Source organism: Oryzias latipes, chromosome 22 (genome assembly GCF_002234675.1).
Source record: "Oryzias latipes chromosome 22, ASM223467v1".
NCBI classification, from domain to species: Eukaryota; Metazoa; Chordata; class Actinopteri; order Beloniformes; family Adrianichthyidae; genus Oryzias; species Oryzias latipes.
The window spans coordinates 14,919,431-14,933,963 of NC_019880.2; the positions used below are offsets into that span (position 1 = coordinate 14,919,431).

At 37.9% G+C, this 14,533-nt stretch overlaps 3 long non-coding RNA genes across 3 annotated transcripts; all 3 read left to right on the forward strand.

Annotated features, from left to right (window-relative positions):
- Positions 1–1,019: 1,019 nt before the first annotated feature.
- On the forward strand, positions 1,020–2,246 carry LOC110017490. The gene is made up of 2 exons (XR_002872673.1): positions 1,020–1,357; positions 1,644–2,246. It is a non-coding gene; the product is annotated as an uncharacterized LOC110017490 (long non-coding RNA).
- Positions 2,247–10,759: 8,513 nt separating this feature from the next.
- LOC111946864 lies at positions 10,760–11,507 on the forward strand. Its single transcript, XR_002872668.1, has 4 exons — positions 10,760–10,804; positions 10,886–10,927; positions 11,140–11,150; positions 11,234–11,507. It is a non-coding gene; the product is annotated as an uncharacterized LOC111946864 (long non-coding RNA).
- Positions 11,508–12,250: 743 nt separating this feature from the next.
- Positions 12,251–13,111, forward strand: LOC101174060. The gene is made up of 5 exons (XR_002872669.1): positions 12,251–12,286; positions 12,367–12,408; positions 12,635–12,645; positions 12,729–12,776; positions 12,875–13,111. It is a non-coding gene; the product is annotated as an uncharacterized LOC101174060 (long non-coding RNA).
- The last annotated feature ends 1,422 nt before the right edge of the window (positions 13,112–14,533 follow it).

Consider the following 14,533-nt stretch of genomic DNA (forward strand, 5'->3'; position numbering starts at 1 on the left):
AAATCTGTGCATTTTGAAAGAAGCAGAGCAAACAAGGCCTCTTGATGGCAGCAGAGAGGTAAAAACCTGTAGTTACATCCTCACTTCTAAGTGCCTAAGCCATAAATTCTACAACTTAACCATACTTTAAAAGTTACTATTATTTTATTTTTCTTCAGCCAGAGAGCCGCTGTGAGGGGGTAAAAGAGCCACACGTGGCTGCGGGGGCTCAGGGTGGAGACCGCTGCTTTGGTGAAAAGTCATTGCATATGTAAATTAAAATACTTGAGCAGGCAAGTTTTCATTTTCAGGACTTTATTGGTTAGATGTATGAGTAAATTAATTGTAAACAGACTCAAAATTATAATTAAAAGGAATCGATACATTAATTAGCAATATTTTGTTTTACATGTCTCTATTATGTTTTGTTCTTGCAGCCACATGCAAGCTTAAGATTCAGATTCTTTAATTGTCATTCGTGCAAACAAAATTATGTTGCTCCGGACCCAGCAAATCAGCGTCTAGACATCAATAGTATAATAGAAGGAGCACCTAGTCCATGGGAGGGGTGGGTAGGACCCTGGTGATCTGAGTTGCCCATGCTGGGAAGCGTTGTCTTGCCGGATCCCTGATGGTTGGTAGTGTGACCCCAATGACTTTTCCTGCTGACCTCACCCCTCTCTCCAGGGCCTTGTTATATGAGGCACTGCTGCTCTAAAGTCACAGAGACGCTGCTTGTTGGCGAATTCTCAATGGTGCCTCTCTGGAAGGTGGTGAGGATCTATGGGTGGAGGCGTTCTCTCTTTAGGCTCTATGGGAAGTGCAGGTGCTAGTGAGCCTTCTTTAAAGTGGAGTAAGTGGGGATGTGAGATTGATAGCTACGTGAACCCCCACAAACTTGGTGTGTGGAACAAGTTCTAAAGCATGTGTCCATTATGTAAAGTAGGGTGTGCACAGGCCACTCAAGGTGGATCCCCATTTCTTTGGTTTTGTCCATATTCAGGAGCAGGATGTTGTCGCTGCACCATTCCTCAAAAAGCTTTCCCCCCCCCTCTCTGTACTTCTTCTTGTTGTCGTCGAGGATTGAGACGCAACACTGTTGTCTCATTCGTATATTGCATTGTGTGGTTGCTGTTGTACTAAGCACAACAGTCGTTACTCAATTTAAGTCCAGTATTCAATTCTGCAGGGGTTGTGTTCAGTCCAAGTGAGCTCAGCTTTAAATAAGAGGCTGTGGGCTTTTGTATTAAAGGCTGAGCTAAACAGCATTCCAACCAGTGGGTTCTTCTTTTCCAGATGTTCCGGGGACAGCCATAGAGGTGATATCCTCAGTCGAGCAGTTTTGGCAGATTGAAGTGGGTCAAGTTAAGGGATGGAGGTAATGTAATTATTACACAGTTTCTTTAAATCCAATAATTTCCTTTCACTTCTCAAATATCACTGTGTTCATCTGCTATATGATAAATTTAACTGAAATTGATGATCCAAACAACAAATTAATTATGAAGGAAAATCTTGAAAATTATTAGGGGTGCCCAAACTTTCTCATACCCCTGTATATCTTGATTGTGAATTGAATTAGGCAAGTATGTTTTTCTTATGTGATTAATAAAGTAAAATAAATTATATGTTTTGTTTGTGTTTGTTTGTTTGTATGTATACAGGCGGGACGGGGCTGGAAAGGGGGCTGAGGGTGCCGTCCAGTGTTTCACCCATGCAGGGGGTCAAAGTAGCCAAGACCGCTTCTGTGTGCATGGGCCCTTTTTTGCCAGTCTGACTGCTTTGTTCAGTCTGGCTCCTGCTGTCCTGAGATCAGCTGTATCTCCAGATCGACAGTCTCAGTGTCAGCGGGGGCTCGTCATCCACGGTTTCTCATTTGTCCTTATTTTTATGTGTTTTCTTGTGCGAACTTCCTCTACACATGTAGGTTGATCCAGTCTCTGGCTCTCCTCAACATTGACCTGCTGTTTTTTGATGGCAGCCTTTTTAAAAATGTACACGTGGGTGCAATATAAACCAACTCTGCAGTTCAAATAATCAATCAAACATGACATATTATTTTTAATATTGTGTTGATTTGTGAGAATATTCTGAAAGTCCACTGTTTTCATGCGTTTTTGGCAGCAGACCGTGTTCCCCTGTTTACCTGTCTGCATGTAGATTCTTGACTCTGACTGAGGACGCCTTCTGCCAGTTTCTCAATGTAGACCTCAGAAAAGGTAGAAGCTGTTCTGTCCTCGAGGTATAATAATAATGGATTGGATTTATCTGCGCTTTTTCTTGTTGCTCAAAGCTCTTACAGTGTTTCATTCACCCTTCATTCATACTTGGTGATGGTAAGCTACTGTCGTAGCCTCAACTGCCCTGGGGCAGACTGACAGAGGCGTGGCTGCCAGTTTACGCACACATCCACACACCAGTGGAGCCACACTGGGGGCAAAGAAGGTGAAGTGTCTTGCCCAAGGACACAACAACAACCCCGCGGGCTGGGAGGAGCGGGGATCGACCTGCTCTACCACCTGAGCCACTGCCGTATAGCTTTAGATTGCACAGTAAAAGTTCGCCCCAATTTCAGAACTGCTAAACTGAAACAAAAATATTTTGAACTTACTATATTCTCCCACTTAGAAAATACAAAATGTTTGTGACATGCATTTCCATGCAGAGATTTTTTAAAAATAGGATTCTACACTAATGTTGCCATTTTTTACATTTGATAGTAAAAGCAGAAAAGGTACGACACCACACCCAAGTCATAATGATAGAAACCATGGTTCGGCTTTCTTGCATTTTTAGTTAGATAAATCTGCTGCAGCAGGAGGATCCTATTTGACACAGGGTGTATTTTATTTTGAAAGGAACATGAATGTGCTCCTGTCAAAAGTAAAAGAAGCTCTTACATGCAACAGCCTCTCTAAATCAGGCCTGCTGCACGGGTCCGATTACACCCCTCCTCCCCCTGCAGGGTTCCTGCTCATATGTTAATTAGCCAGCAGTGACAAGCAAGGATGAGTGAGAATTTGGCCACAAAAAGCCAGTTCAGCACTGAAAGACTGCTTTTTCATTTTGTTTGTGTTTTATACATCTTTAGTACTAATCATTGCTTTTTTTTTTATCCAAAATGCAATCAACTCAATATTTTATCTTTTTCTTTTTTTTACAAACAAAACTTATGAATGTGCTGTAAAACAAACCCAACCCCAGTAGACTCCTACATATGTAACATAAGATTATAAATATCTCTCATATCCTTTTTTTTAATCAATGCTGCAACTTCTTTTGGTTTCTATACATCAAATGAAATTAAACTACAACACCAACAAAAACAACTGATAACGATGTCTCTAAAAATGATGTGTATATATATATAGCACATTTAAATACCAAACAAATAACAAATGCTTCCCAATAAAAGCACAAAAAATGGAACACAGAAGGTAAAACCCAAATTAGAAATTGCAATTTTAAAAAGATAATTTTTTCAGCAGCTTTTTAAAATAAATCACCAAGTCAACACTTCTGAGGGTGAAACAAAGAACAACAATGATGCCATTTCTACAAAATCTCTGTCACTTTAAGCTTTAACCCTTGTGCTATCTTAGATGACCCCACCCTTACATTGACGTGTTATTCCTACCATGACAAAGTTGGATAAAGGTGGAAAGATTTCATGTAATCCATGAACACCAGTGAGGTTCACAAATCATTGAAGAAAAAAGGTTCAGCGCACTGTCTAGTGGGTCTAGATGACCCAACTCCCAATGTTAAAGTGCCTAGGAAAGCACAAGGTTTACACAAGTTCTCTGAACATCCACCAAATATTGTTCACATGTACTCAGAGACCTGCTAAAAGGTCTTTTGTTTAGACAACTGCTTGGTTGCTTAGAGCTCTAAATATAAAAACCATGCTTTTATATCACTTAGATACAGATGGAGAACCATATCAACTGGATTAATGACGATCAGTAACAGGGTGGCAGGTTTTGGTTTAATAAGGTTAAAACTTAAATTAAATCACACTATCTGTCACACACCTACATGAGTGAAATTTGTGACCCATTCCCTGGGGGAGCGGTGAGCTGCAGACACAGCAGCGCTCAGTAACCTTTTGGTGGATTTAACCCCCCCAATCCAACCCCTTAATGCTGAGTGTGAAGCATTGGGTCCAATTCTTCAAGTCTTTGGTGTGTTTTGGGTTTGAACCCACAACCTTCCAGTCACAGGGCAGACACTCTAACCATAAGGCCACTGAAACTTACGTCACCAAACAACATGAAGCTGTTCATCACCTTTTTGACCTAAACATGTCAACATACAGCTGCAATAATCAAAAGAACCTAAAATAAAGCATTTAAAGGCATCCTAATCTCAAAACACGACCACATTAAAATCGTTTTAACTCTATATCTATCCTCATTGAAATGTATTCAGAACTCAAGTCCTTTCATTGATGACATTTGTAAATCTGCTACAAAATGGTTACTGATATAGTTTCGAGATTGTTGATTCCATAGAGTTTTAATTTATGCTGAAAGTTTTTATATTCTTAAAATTCTTATATTCTATATATGTACATTTTTGTTATTTTGTTCTTTGTTTTTGAGAAGAGCTGTGTCTTGCATCATGGTGTGGTTGTGTCTGTGAGTTTTGTAATGATTACGTTTCAATAAAAACATATTTTTTTTAAAAGCCTTCATGCTTCCTGGACCCACACCAACTTTTTTTTACATTTTTTTAAACTGGTTTCCTTTTATAATCACAGTCTTTTAGATGCCTTTAACAATTTTGCTCCTGTCAAAACCCGGTCTCTCTCAATTTTTAAATCTTCTCCCTGCTTCACTCCTGAACTCCATAAAATGAAAGCCAAATGCCGCCAGTTAGAACAGCTTTGCAAAAGAACTGACTCTCCCATTCATAAGGAAATCTACAAAGAAAATATTCTACAATACAAAGACTTGGTTTCTAACACTAAAAAGAAAAAAATACTTTACTGAACTGATTGATGCAAATAAGGGAAATTCCAAAATTCTTTTTTCCTTAATGAATAACATCTTTAAACCCCATGACTGTTTTCCTCCTCATTTCCATTCAGATGACAACTGTAATTCTCTTCAGTCAGTCTTTGACCAGAAAATTCAAGATATCCATCAGTATCTCCATTCCTTGACCTCTCCTCCCACCCCTTCTGACTCCTTTTCCGTTTCTCACACATTTTCTTCCTTTCTGCTCCCTGATCCCAGTGAAATTTCCCGCCTCATCCATAAGTCCAAACCATCGACATGTCTGCTCGAGCCCCTCCCAACACCCCTAGTCAAATCCGGCCTCCCTTCTCTTCTTCCCTTCATTTTTGCAATTACCTACTCCTCATTGACATCCGATATTGTCCCCTCACTCCTCAAGACCGCTGCTGTCAAACCCATCCAAAAAAAAGCCAGGCTCAGACCCCAATTCCTTGCATTAATCCTTCCTATTTCTAACATCCCCTTCATCTCCAAAATTCTCAAAAAAAATAGTCGCCTCCCAAATTAATCATCATCTCAATCAAAAGGATCTCTTTGAACCCTTTCAATCCGGGTTTCGCCCCCTTTATAGCACTGAAACGGCCCTAATAAAAATCATGAATGACCTTCTCCAAGCAGCTTATTCTGAACTCATCACCATCCTCATCCACCTTGACTTGAGCGCAACATTTGACACCATATCTCACTCCATCCTCCATTACAGACTTTCAGCTCTCGGTATCAAGTCCACCCCCCTCCCCAGGTTTCATTCCTATTTCTCAAGCCGCACTCAGTTTATCCGACTGAATTCATTTAAATCTCAACCCTCACTCATTTTCTCTGGTGTTCCTCAAGGTTTGGTTCTCGGTCCACTCCTCTTCATTTCCTACCAACTACCCCTTGGCAATGTATTCCGTAAATTCAGCATTGATTTTCATTGTTTTGCAGCTCTATCTCAGCTCTATCTGTCAAGTAAAGCAAACTCTTCTCTTTCACCTGCCTTCCTTTCCTCTTGTCTGTCTGAAATAAAAACCTGGTTCACCTCAAACTTCTTTAAACTTAACAGCGATAAAACTGAATTACTCCTTGTAGGCTCCAAATAAACCCTTTCCAAAGTTCCCAATTTTAAACTTTCCATCGATTCCTCTCCAGTTTTCCCCTCCCCTCAGGTAAAGCGTCTGGGTGTCATCCTTGACAGTGCATAATCTTTTCAGTCTCACATCAATCGCATTACTCGGTCTGCCTACTTTCATCTACGCAATATTAACCGTATCCGCCCCTCCCTCACCGTCCACTCCACCTCCATCTTAGTTCATAGTCTGGTCACTTTTCGCACCGACTACTGCAATGCCCTACTCCAGTCCAGAATTCAGCTGCCCGCATCATCACCAGAACTCCTTCCTTCCATCACATCACTCCCGTTCTCCAGCAGCTGAACTGGCTTCGAAAAGCTTTCAGGATTCAATTCAAACTCCTTCTATATACGTTCAAAGCCCTCCATAACCTGGCTCCCCCTAATATTACTGATCTCCTCCATATAAACAATCCCTCTCCCTCTCTCCGGTCTTCTTCTTCCATTCAGCTTTCCGTCCCTCCGTGTTCTGCCGTAGAACTGTCTGCATGTAGATTCTTGACTCTGACTGAAGGGGCCTTCTGTCAGTTTTTATGTTCACCATGGGGAGCCGTGCCTTCAGCCGCTCGGCCCCCAAACTCTGGAACTCTCTCCCCCCAGACATCCGTAACATTGACTCCTTTTCAATCTTTAAATCCAGACTCAAAACCCATCCGTTTCAATCTGCTCTCCCTGATTACAATTTTTCATCTTTTGCTATCTGATTTAATTCATGATTTTAACTTATTTATTGTTTTTAAAGTGTTGTGATTTTATTGTGTTTTCTTTCAATCTGTAGAGTGTCCTTGGGTGTTCTGAAAAGCACTTTTAAATAAAATGTATTATTATTATTAAGTCAGCTTCCACTGAGGTTTGGTGGAGCTTTTTATGCCTGATGCCCTTCCTGACACATCCTTGTATTTTATCAGGGCCGGGGACTGGCACAGGGGGACCAAGACTTGGTCCTCCTTGAGGCTAGTTAGGCAGTAGTGTAAGGGGTCTTGCCCAAAGACCCACACTGGATGAAGCCCCTCTGGGAAACGAACACTGATTTCCGCCAGTCTTACAAGCAGCCAACTGATTCATCTAGCCATGGGGAAAAGTCATTGCATGTGTGAAATAAAATAGACTACTTGAGCAGGCTTGTTGTCATTTCTAGGAATTTAATGGTTAGATGAAAAATCTAAACAGACTCAAAGTTGTGATAAACTAACTAATTATGTTACATTATTTATAATTTCTCATTTTGGGACCTGCACACAGCCATTAAAGGTGGAATTTTTAATTTTGTGTTCATTCGTGGGTAATATTCTGAAAGTACACTGTGTTCCCATGCATTTTTGGCAGCAGACCGTGTTCTGCTGTAGAACTGTCTGCATGTAGATTCTTGACACTGACTCAAGGGGCCTTCTGTTAGTTTTTTACTGCAGACCTCAGAGAAGGTTTTCTGTCCTGGAGCTATAGCTTCTGTAACTGCAGAAGTGTCGAAGTAATCAAAAACCTTTTCGCGCTTGTTGTCTTCTCCCTGGGCTGCACTGTGGTGCAGCGATAAGCGCTCTGCCTCAGGGCGAAAAGGCCCTAATTTGAATCCGGGCTGGGTCCTTTCTGTTTTAAATACTCTCCTTGTACGTCTAGGTGTATAGGCTCCAGCAGCCCACTGACCCTGAAAGGGAGATGGTAGCTTTAGAAGATGAATAGCTCTTCGTTCACTTGAAAATTTATAAAAGTTTATGTCTAGGTTTAGTTTTAGGTTCAGACTAAATATCTTTATTTAAGAACTTGCATGTAAATCTGTTGAAGGTTAAAAAGATGTGATAAAATTTCAAAAGCATATGAGAGGATCTAAAGAATATTTTTACTGTAACAGGTCACACCTGCATCAGTTTTCCATGCAGTGATTCTGATTATAGATATAAAATATACTTTAAATCTGAACATAAATCTCTCATTAACAGTTTTACATGAATGTTATAACATATGTATTTAGATTGTCTTTTTTAGTATTTTATAAATTAAACAGCATTGTAATTAAATAAGGTCTCCTTTGTTTTTCTAGCATAATTTTGTTTCACTTAAGGGGGAACTTTTCTATATATTAGTCACTAATTTTAGCAACTCCAATATTATTGCAAGTAAAATTATACATGTTCTGAAGGAAATATTTATCTGTATTATTCATTTTTGTATGCTTATGAGGATAAAAAAAACGTCCAAGAAAAACATGTACATTCTTTGAAAGTGTTTCATTCAGCTAGTGGAGTTGTTAGACCTGAATCAACTACCAATTTGTTTTTGCAAACAAAGAGAGATTGACAAGTGTTGTTCTGAGAGTTATTAGAGCCTGATCTGTTTTTGACTACAACAGATAAAAAAAACAGTTTCCGTACCGTTTGTGTTTTTATCAAAGATAAAGTGGTGAAACTTTCCCTCAATTCAGAGAAAAATGGGTGAGGGCATTTAAGGTGTGACTTTCACTACACCTTCAACAATCACGCAGAACAATCACAGAAAAAAAAACTATTTTTCTTAAGAGAATAGCTACAACACACAAAGAATCTTGGTAAGTTTGGAAATTGCCAAATTCTTGACATTTGGGATATAATTTGGTTTGTCCTCAAAAAATCTATTCCCTTTTCCCTATTCCCACAGCAAAATGTTACTAAGCTCATTGGTTACATGCCAATCGTACGGAGCCCGTGTCCTGACATGGAAAAAATAAAATACATTTCGTTCCCGAAAATTAATATTTTGTTCCCACAAATGCCATACGATTCATGGACATACTAGCTCCGCCGTAGAGCTCTTGCTTGTCCTGCTGGCTGCTGGCTGGCCGGCAGACAGACAGCCAGCTGATATTGTAGTTTGGGGTCGAGAACAGGGATAATAATACTTAGGACTTGTCTTTTATTAACAAACTCTTTAGCAGTTGCTTTACATTCGAAGGCTAGTAGGCTACATGCTAACTAACTAGCCGATCATTTATCCTGTTATTTACGTCATAGATTTACAGATACCTTCACATTTCTGTCTGTGTGTGTCTCATTACATTGCATTGAAGACACGGAGGATGTTTAGAGATCAGATTTATTTATTTAAAAAAGCATAAAAGCATCGGTACCCCTATGCCAAAGCAGCAACCCTAGGTATCATAAATCTTATGATATTTTTCTTACATTCATTGAGACAATAATAAATTGATCATACTTTTTTTTTTTTTTTTCCTTACTTGAACGAATGTGGGTCACAAAGACACAAAAGTTACCGCTAAAAGCAGCTTTTGTGGCCGGACGAAGAGCGTATCCGTGTTTATGAATGACTTATGGCGTGAATAATTATTGCGTTCGCATGAATTAATCATTTCGAGGGAACGAAATAGTATTTCGAGGAAACCGAATGTTATCTTGTGGGAACGAGATATTGTTTCATTCGAGCAAGATATTAATTTGTGGGAACAAGATATTAATCTGTGGGAACAAGATATTCATCTGTGGGAACGAGATATGTTTTAATTTTTTAATTTCAGGTCACGGGCAAAATAAATAATACTCTGTTCCCACGCATTGATTAATTTGTGCAAACAAAGTAAATATATACGTCATAAGTTATTTATAACAGAATATTATTTTGTGGGAACAACATACTATTTTGTATGCACAACTTAATTATTTTGTGGGAACGAGATATTAATTTGTGGGAACGAAATACATTTTTATTTTTTCCATTTCAGGTGAAGGGCTCCGTATAAAAGTGTCAGAAAGTCTGCAAAAAAGAAGATCTTGCAAGATGTTTAGATTTTTAACATGTCATAACTGCTCATAATAATGGATAATGGCTTAATCTTCTGGTAAGCTATTTGCTTTTGAAATGAGCTTGAAGAATATATTCTTGTATTATGCTGCACAACTGTGTCTAGTTGTTGTTCTGAAACACATTTCCTTAAAGTACATGACTAAATTCACATGTATTTTTTGCTTAAAAATTGGGATTCTAGACCAAAGTTATCACTTTTATATTTAATAGTAATAGCAGAAAAAGTATGATGGCAGAACAAAGTCATAAAAATTGTAAATGCCATTTTAGACTTCTTTGCATTTGTAATTCAAATAAATCTGCTGGAGAATTTTATTTGACACAGGATGGGTTTAATTTTGAAAGGAACTTGAGCATGCTCCTGTCAAAAGTAAAAGTTCAAATTGTTTTACATCGAAAGAGGTAACACTGTTATATTTCAATTATTGGAAATATTTAAAGCTGCCTTTTATAAATGAATGACTTAATGGCAACAAAAACATAAAAAAAGTGTATTTTTCTAAACCACGAAAAGGGACTGAGCAGCTATTGCTGGGTTTTGGTCAGTGTGAATCAAGCTCTAGTGTCTCTTTTAGCATTATAGCTTGCAGAATCCTAATCTAGTGTATTGTCTGAGATGAGATAGTTGCTGTTTGACTGGCTCCAGGTTAGGTGGTTCGGTTGGACTATTATTATTCTACATTTAAAATATGTACAGAGCCTTCCTGCCTGTGGCAATTTGTAAATGTTGTTGATGATATTTGGATGCTTTGGCAGCACTACCTGTTCCTCACCTGACTGGGCATAGATTCTTGACAACTGGGGTGCACCGCCTCCCTTCCCACACGTTTCACTTGTTACTCACCTGTATATAAATGCAGAGAGACCCCCTTTCTTCACCGATCTCACAACATTTCTGCAGCAGGTGAGAACAGCATCCGCTTTGGCAGAGATGCAACACTTGTGATAACTTTTCTGATGTCTTTGCTGTTTTTTTGTCTTTCAGAAAATCTTTTTCAGCATCATCAGCCAGACAAAATGAGCGACCGTGAGTTTGAATTTCTTTATATAAATTGGTTTCCCGTTTTCTTGCAAAAGGATTAGTTTTAACAATATTGGTTCATCAGATCTTTAATTCTGACCCCCTTTGTATTCTTGTGTAAAAGTTTTCTTTTGTCATACTTTTCAATATCAAATGTAATGATTATAACAGGTTTTGAAAGACTCATGTTTTTTCTCTTTGTTTTTTCATGAATTCAGCCAACCCAATGGTGAGTTTACATGTTTTGTTTTGCAGCTTCCCAGTTCAAGGTTATAATGTGTTGCTAATATTGGGCTGTTTCTCATTTCTCAGCATCCCGAAGAACTCGGTGAACACAGCGGCCATGGGCACGGACATGCACATGGTAAAGGAGAAGGCCATGGACATGGCCATGGACATGGCCATGGACACGGCCATGGACACGGCCATGGCCACGGACACGGACACGGACACGGACATGGCAAAAATTGAAAAAACTCATCGACATGATGCAAGTGGAGAAATCACGCATTAAGTCAATAATTTGGAATCAAATATGTAATCAAAACAAATTTCTTCTTCAATAAAAGCATCTAAAAAGCAAGAATTATGACTGGAGTTTCATTTTGCTGTATGAATATTCAAAATGGGGAAAAAATGTTAATTCATGAATAATTGTATTGTATTGTTATGCCTTCTTGTGACTTTGTGTAAAAACTAAATAAAACTGACAACCGTAAGGTTTTGGCAAGTAAAAGATGTTTATATTTTTAACATGTCAGATAACTGATCAAAATCATGGATAAAGGTTTAATTTTCTGTTTAAGTTATTTATTTTTAAAATGAGCTTAAAGAAAATATTCTTGTATTTTGCTGCACAACTGTGTCTAGTTGTTGTTCTGAAACACATTTCCTTAAAGTACATGACTACATTCACAAATAGTTTTTGTTTAAAAATTGGGATTCTAGACCAGAATTATCACTTTTATATTTAATAGAAATAGTAGAAAAAGTATGACAGCACAACAGTCATAAAAAAGTGTCTCTTTTAGCATTAAAGCTTGCAGAATCCTAATCTAGTGTATTGTCTGAGAAGAGATAGATGCCGTTTGACAGGCTCCAGGTTAGGTGGTTCGGTTGGACTATTATTATACTACATTTAAAATGTGCACGCAGCCTTCCTGCCTGTGGCGATTTATAACTGTTGTTGATGATGTTTGGATGCTTTGGCAGCACGACCTGTTCCTCCGCTCACCTGACTGGGCGTAGATTCTTGACAGTTAGGCTGCACCGCCTCCCTTCCCACACGTTTCGCTTGTTACTCACCTGTATATAAATGCAGAGAGACCCTCTTTCTTCACCGATCTCACAACATTTCTGCAGCAGGTAAGAACAGCATCCACTTTGGCAGAGATACAACACTTGTGAAAGCTTTTCTAATGTCTTTGCTTTTTTTTGTCTTTCAGAAAATCTTTTTCAGCATTATCAGCCAGACAAAATGAGCGACCGTGAGTTTGAACTTCTTTATATAAATTGTTTTCCAGGTTTCTTGCAAAAGGTTTATTTTTAACGATATTGGTTCATCAGATCTTTAATTCTGACCCCCTTTGTATTCTTGTCTTAAATTTTTATTTGGTCATACTTTTAAATATCAAATGTCATGATTTTAATCAACTTAGCACCAGGTTTTGCAAGTACTCATGTTTTTTTCTCTTTGTTTTTTCATGAACTTAGCCAAGCCAAAGGTGAGTTTACTTGTTTTGTTTTGCAGCTTCCCAGTTCAAGGTTATAACATGTTGCTAATATTGGGCTGTTTCTCATTCCTCAGAATCCTGAAGAAGTCGGTGAACACAATCCAGACAATGAATCTGGAAAGGTAAGACATTATCTTGGTATTTTCCTGTAGGATGGTAGGTTTGGTCGTTGTCATTTTTTTTTGTGAGGTGAATGGCTCTTTGTTGTGGCTTTTTCCAGGGAAAGGGAAAAAACAAGGATGGCCATGGGCACGGACAAGGTAAAGGAGAAGGCAAAGGACATGGTAAAGGAGAAGGCCATGGACATGGTAAAGGAGAAGGCCACGGACATGGCAAAAAGTGAAAAAAACTCATCGATGTGATGCAAATGGAGAAACCACGCACAAGTCAATAATTTTGAATGAAATATGTAATCAATGTCAATTTCTTATTCAATAAAATCATCTATAAAGCAAGAGATATGACTGGAGTTTCATTTTAATTCATGAATAATTGTATAAAAAAGGTGAGAAGTGTTTTGTCTTCTTGTGACTGTGCAAAATCTAAAAAAACTGACAAACATAAGGTTTTGGCAAGTAAAATAACAGTAAATTAAGCTGATAATACACATGTATATAAATGGATAATCACAGATGCATGAATGAGAAAAAAACATCCTTGCAACATGGCAGCAGGAAGCTGAACTTTTCATGCTAGTTTTGACATTTTAAAATAGGTAGCATAGGGTCATCTGTTTTGTTTTTCTTTTTTGCCAAAATTGTGTCATGCCAAATGAAAAGATCAGAAGAAATAGATAAAAATTGAAAAGAAGCAAGGTTAGAAAACAGCATAGAAGACTAAAAGAAAGAGTTCTGAACTTTTGCATATGATTAAGGTTAATGCAGCTTTTTATTGCACATAAATACAATTTAAAAAAAAAGACAAGATAAAACATAAAGATTGAAAGATTGTAATTGGGAATAGAATGAAGCAAGTCTTTTGTAACAAAACGGTTGCTTACGACTTACATGACTACTTCAGAATGCAGACACACCTTACATTTTTGTTGCTAATTATGTTTACAAGTTTTAAGTTCTGTGATGGGTCTTTGAAGCCTTCCTTAAAAACTGGGCGTCCATGACATCCAAGTTTCTTTTCATCCTCACAACGTGCAAAGTGTGTGTCTTTCTGTGAAAACTTGGTCAAAGGTCAGGACATTAACTGTCAACTTTACGATGGAACCCATTTGGAAAATGGTCGGCACTCTTAGACTTGAAACACATCAAATACTCCAGATATTGATTACGGAAGACAAAAAAAATCTCCAAACCTTTCTAAACAACAGAAAATCCATCAAGAAATCCATAAAGTTAGACATGTAGGATTTCATAGTTTGCCAGAAGGCAGAACAAACAAATGCAGTTCTAACAACTGCAAATCACCTGCTGTGTTTTTTCCAGTATAGCATTTTTTTTTCTTTTTCTTTTGTCATCCAGGTATAATTATTATGTGCTATTTGTTCTTGATTTATTTGTTCTCTTTAATAGCTCTATTACACATTTTAGGGTTTCATGAAGAAAAGATTTATGTGCAAGTTAGCAATAAAAATTTAGCATTAGAATTTTTCTAAAATACTGGTTTAAGGCTCCCTTTGTAATTTTGTTTGTAGTGAATCAAAGAAATGTAGAATCACTTCTATTCTCAAGCTGTAATTGTATGGTGTCACAATTACAGAAAAGCTGAATTGACACAAAAACATTATTGCTCTTACAAATAAAAAAAAGGTTTGTTAATGGGAGAAATTTCGGGTTCTAACTGAATCTTTCTATTTAGGAGCTTTTAGATCTGTTGAAGTTTTACATACTTGAATCCCCTAAATTTGTTTCCAGCTATGAAAAAT